The sequence below is a fragment of the Solanum pennellii genome, chromosome 1 (genome assembly GCF_001406875.1).
Source record: "Solanum pennellii chromosome 1, SPENNV200".
NCBI classification, from domain to species: Eukaryota; Viridiplantae; Streptophyta; class Magnoliopsida; order Solanales; family Solanaceae; genus Solanum; species Solanum pennellii.
This window is the reverse complement of record NC_028637.1, coordinates 73,082,237-73,088,464: the sequence shown is the minus strand read 5'-3', so window position 1 is coordinate 73,088,464 and position 6,228 is coordinate 73,082,237.

Genomic DNA, 6,228 nt, shown 5'->3' with positions numbered 1-6,228 from the left:
TATATATATATATACATACACACACACACACACACACACACACACACACACACACACATATATGTAATCTTTGTAAAACGGCAAAATAACTTAGTTCATTAAAAAAGATGCAATAAGAAACTCAACTTTACACATGTATGTAAGTAGTATAATTTTTGTGGGAGATTCTCTAACGGACAACCATAACTGCGAGACTAAGCAATGGTACAACGTCTTACCTCACGTTGGAAGATAACCATCCTATATCTGCCGTCAATATAGAACCTAAACTACGAAGTGGATCCACTAGTCTATGCGAAAAAGCAATAAGGAATCATCTAAAAAGTATAATCCTTCTTATGTCCATGTTGGCTACATGGTTTATGGGGGCTTGAGTTAATATGAACTCGCGTCCCCATATCGCTTCTCAATACTACACCCAAAATAAATAGCTCATATGTTTTTAAAACAATTTAATCTCTGGTTTGAGGTAATTTCTCAAACCTAGCTTTAAAATCTCTCTTGGAAATGGTAGTTTCCTCTTTACTAAACTTGCCAAACACTATTGGAAGCCTAGCTTCCTTTCTTGCTCAAAATGCAAGTACATTTGTAATTCTTAGGGAATACTTAGTTCCCTTATAACTTTGAGAGATGAACTCAACTCTTTACTCTTTCCTTAGATTGAAACTTGAGCCTTTAAACAAAGGTAAAAAGTTTGTTAAAGACTCTTGGAAACTTTAAGAACTTACTTTTAATTATTCTTAACTTTTAGACTTGACTCTCAATTTTCTTGACTTTGATCTTAACATTCCTTGAATTTTATTATGTATTCAATGTTTATGAGATAATGTTGATGGATGATTTAATGATTTTTAGATGTACGATAGAGTATTAGAATCAACTAAGAAACATTGGTTTATCACTTAGGAACTAGTATGAAAAGATGAGGAATCAATGGGGTGTCTACGCGTCCTTGGCGCCGTGAGAGGCGTGGAGCACCAGTCTCCAAACGTCATAGGCCATGTTGGGGCGCTCTCGCTAACTTCACACTTCAAGGACCTATGTATAGATACTGTCATGTGGGCTATTGGAGGTGGAGTGCCCAAGTGCCCTATAAAGCCTCTAACGTCCATGGTTCTTTCCCCAAACTCTTAGAATCAATAAACCATCAATACCCAATAGATCAACTCAAAAAACAACCAGGAAACGCGAATCAAATTAACTCTAGGCATGCAACAACTCAACCAATAAGAATCCAATAATGTTCTTCAAGAACTTGATTTGTCATCATTCAGTCTACTCAAAATCGTTGAATTAGAAAATTTAGTCTATGGGTGAACTTAACCAACACAAAAGATCTCACATACCTTAATAGGTATCATCCCCCACAAATTCCACTTGTAATTACTTGGCGTTCTTGGTGAAATGTTGATCTTTCTTTCTTTTCCTTCTTCTCTTTTCTCTTCTCCAAGACCTAACCGTAGAATAATTTTTCTAATATGAAATAAACACTTATTTTTACCCCAAATGAATCCTTAAAACTAATTAGGAAATAGATAGGTGAAAAAACTCGTTTGACCTTACTTAAATCCGTAATTGGACTTTCCTTAGTTGAACAATCCAACTTCCGAAAGGCATATCTTCCTCATATGATATTGAAATCGTGTAAACTCGGCACTGTTGGAAATATATTTTCAAGGGATTTCCATGTCAAGAACTACCCCTAACTCATTCTATGCTAGAATTATGGCTATTTGAAAATGACCAAAACTTACTTCATAAAATTAGGAAATATTTCTAGATTTACGCCTTTATTTTGAAAAATGATTATTTTAAATTTCTTAGATTATCCTTAATTATTTTGAGTTACGAGATGTTACACTAACTACTTTCCTTCCTGTTTTCTACCATACTTTGCAAAAATAGGATTCACAACATAAAGACGACCACCTTTTCCTTCTTGAGACTTGGGGTAGACATATTACCTTTGTTGAGCATTGGAGTCTTAGGAGTACCTTGCATGGGGAACCTCTTCTTGAACCTCTAATCTTGTCTTGGAATGATTTCCATATTCGGCCCTTGTCCTCTTCAAATCCCTACAAATTTGCTTAAGATTTTTCTCCTCAATTTGTTTAGCATGGACCATGAGACGGGAAATATCCATGCTAGGAATCAAAAAATCCCATTTGCATTCATTAATCACAAGGTTGGATATACCCATGACGAATTTGTTCATCTTAGAACTAGCATCTGCAGCCATAGTAGGAGCATGTTTTGATAGTTGATTGAAGTTGAGGCTATAATCCTTCACACTCATACTCCCTTGACGAATATTGATGAATTCTTGCATTTTCCTCTCCCTTAATTCTAAGGGGAAGAACCTACAAAGGAAAGATGTCTTGAATGAAGACCAACTAATCGGACCTTCTCTAACAAGTCTGTCCTCCTTCCATTGTTCATACCAAACATGAGCCACATCATTAAGTTGATAGGCGACTAGTTCCTCCTTTTCTTTAGATGACACACCCATAGCCTCTAGCACTTTGAACACTTCATCCATGAGTAATCCTCCACTTTCGAGCCAAAGAAAATAGGGGGATTCATCCTCATGAAATCCTTAATCCTAGATTCGATAGTGCTATCATTGGTGTTCACTTGCACCTTTGAATACCTAGCAACTTTACTTACACTAGAGTCAAGATATGAATAGACGCTCTTATCTCAATATTAGACATAGCCCCTTCTTCAATAGGAACTTGAGGGTTTTAAGGAGCTTGAGGGGGAATCCCGTCGTTCACATTGTCCTCTTTGGCCCATCTAGCATTGTTTCTTCCTGCATTCATTGTCTATAAGCACAAGAAAAGGATTAAAAGAGAGGACTAGATAGATTTATGACTCCCATGTACAAGACTCTACCTAAGGGTGTAATTTGTGACATCAATCCTACACTATTCTCAACCTTAGACTCTATTACCAAGTTTGTAACGATCGAGGAGCACCCCTTAGTCGTAACCGGCGTCTTCATCCTCGAGAGGACTTAGACAAGCCCTTAGAATTTGATAAAGCATATATCATTTAATAAAAATACGGAAAAAAATTATAAATTTTACTTTGGAAGTTCAACTTCACTTCATAAATGAAAATAGAATATAAATTTGTCACTCAATACCATCTAACATAGGATATATAAATTTTGGATTTATCCCTTACATCAACAAGGATTCTAGAATGAGGAAATACAATAATGTCTTCGAACATAAGCAAAGAACTAAAAGCTATATCATAAAGGTCTTGTCCTCAGACATGAGGTCTCACCAACTTTGAGAAAAAACTTCCAAGTATCCTTGAAAAGCAACGTTGATTACTCAATGGCCCGAACTTACTTTGTTTGAAAAAAAAGGGAAGAAAATATGGGTTATTACATTAAACGTCCAAAATATGGCGTTTATGCATAAAAACCATCAATGCATGTATAAAAGGACATTTTAGTCAAAACATGTTTTTACCAAGTAAATCCAATATACACATAAAATAAGAATCATAAGCCAGCTCAACATGATATAATCCCGACATGTATACAACCATAGCAACACTTGTGCAATGCAAAGAATAGATTCCCCTAACCCTATTCAAAGTTATCACATTAAGCAACCTACTTCATACAAACATTCATAATCTCATATTTCATCATAACCTGCTATATTCATATAGATCATACATAAAGGAACATACATGAGTTATGATAAACACAATCACAACAGAACACTACTAGAACCATCTAATAAGATTCCACCAGTGTAATGTGCAAGCAAAATCTCATACTCTCCCTCACACAATGTAGAAAACTCCTCAATAAAACCCCTAGTTAGAATCCATACATTTCCTTTATTCATTTACTTTTACATTAGGAAAAGAGGTTGCAATAATCGATATTAGACCATGTGAGCTACATGGAATTCGGTGTTCAACTCCCACACCAAAAATAGAGGGTTAACACTTGACTAAGGGGTAACCTTTCCTACATATCTATCTCGGTGGATCCACTAAGCTAGAGTCCTATGTGGACACCTAACTAGTATGACCTAAGGGAGGTTACTTATGATAGGTGAATGAAATGAACCCATCTAAACATTGCACAACTAACCTCTTAGGGAGTTCTATGAAGGTATTCTAATGAATGTTTCTATATACACGTTCCTTATGTGTGGCTTTGTAGTATTTGTGTACTGGTTATGAAGATGTGCATGGTATGAGTCTATATGATGTGGTCTAATTCTTATGTGCATAAGTTGGTCTTAAGAAGGTATTGTTAGCATAAATAAAGTTGTCTATATGGAACTGTTTATGTGTGAAATATTGTGTTATAGCTTGTGGTCTCATGATAGGTTTAATAAATATGTGTCAGCTTATGGCACTTCAAATTTACATTGCACTAGTGGACTTAGATTGGGATTGTGACTAAGGTTTTATAATTTTTTATTTGAAGTGAAGTGAATAGATGTGCAAGTTGATGTAGCTTACTATAAGTGCCATTAGAGTCTTGACTTAAAAGTGCCTATGATGTATTATTGTCCTATTACGGTATATGTTGGATTATGTAGGTTGTATGTATGCTTTCTTTGAGTCCTTAAGGTGGTGCATTGTACCAAGCATCACTAGAGGGTTACTTGGGGAAATAGGAAGTAAGAAGAAAATGATTCACTATAAAGAGGAAATAGATTACTGTAAAGTGACCCTAAATGTGGTTTAAATTCTATGTGTGATTTTATATGATGTTTGGCCTTTGAATATGTATATATGAAGTATGTAAATGATATAAATGCTATTGTATAGCTGTTTTATGAAGATTTTCTCAAAAAATCATGAAGTATGATTTTAAGAAAATGTCTCCTTTAAATGCATGGTTTGCATAGTTGCCATACTTAGTGCATTCTTGTACTAACTCCATTCTTCTCTACTTTTTACAAAAAAGTGTAGGTTATGGATGCTTAAAAGGATGTCTTTATGATTGAGGAGCTTGATACGTGATTCGCAAGCTCAAGGAAATGAATCCTTGAGTCAAATGATCTCCTGCATTATGGTTTACTGTAAAGTGTAGCATTATTGTACTAATAATTTATGTCATAAGGGTCGTATCCTTAAAGTACTTTTATAATGTTGAGTCACGATGAGAAAAAGAGATTAGAGGCTTAACAAAGTATGAATATTATATATGTATATATATATATATATANCTAAGAAAGTTTTAAATTTTTCGCTAAATTTACCTATGAAAATGCGATGAATGATTACTATGAGCTTATATAAGACCTCTAAGAGGTCAAGTACGCCATGTTACTTCTAGGGGGTACTCCTCGGATGTGACAAACACAGAGAATGAGGTTTATGAAAGTTGTTTTAGGTTCTAAAAGTCTCGTATTGCCACATCAAGTAGAGTCTCGATAATCTGTGGTGAGTCGCGATCTATGATCTAGAGGATATAGGACGATAGAATTTTCCTTCTTCATCATTCTCATATCGTGCCATAAGACTTAACTCAATAAGATCTCTCTCTTATGTTTTCTTGTCTGGTAGTATTTTAGATATGAATGCTAGGATAAGATGGTACTCTATGCTTGAGGGAGAAAATGTGAGTTTTGATGCTTATCTTGATTTTTTGGTTTGATGAGTATGTGTGAAGGTGAATTTGGAATGTTTTGATAATGTGATGCCAATTATGGCTATGTATGTGAAATATGAGAAATTATATGTTTTGTTGATATGATGTACAATCCTAAAAAAATTAAATAGATAAATATTTAAGGTGATTTTATTATTATTTAAAAATCTGAAATTTTAAGGGCATAATGGTCCTTTCATGTATTAATTAAAATAAATCAGATTTGTATTAATTTAATTAAATCCTATGTTGACTTAGTCTTGAATTAAGACTCCAAAACCTATGCTAATACTCTCCTAATCACGTTTATCACCTCTCCACGTTCAAAAAAAAAACTCTCTTGTTCTCTCTGCCAATTAACGTGAAGAAATAGAAAATTTGGAAAAAAAGATTCTTCACACTTGAAGAACTCACTAAAATGTCTAAGGAAGCAAGTTAATCAAAAAAGTTAAGGCAAGGGAGATTTCCGTAGAGTTGGTGGTGGAAATTTAGGTTAATTGGGTGTGGTTTTGGAGACAAGTTTGTGCAGCAACTTCAATCTTGACCAACATCAACGGTATGGGTTTTTCTCCTAGAATCCTTTCTCCAAG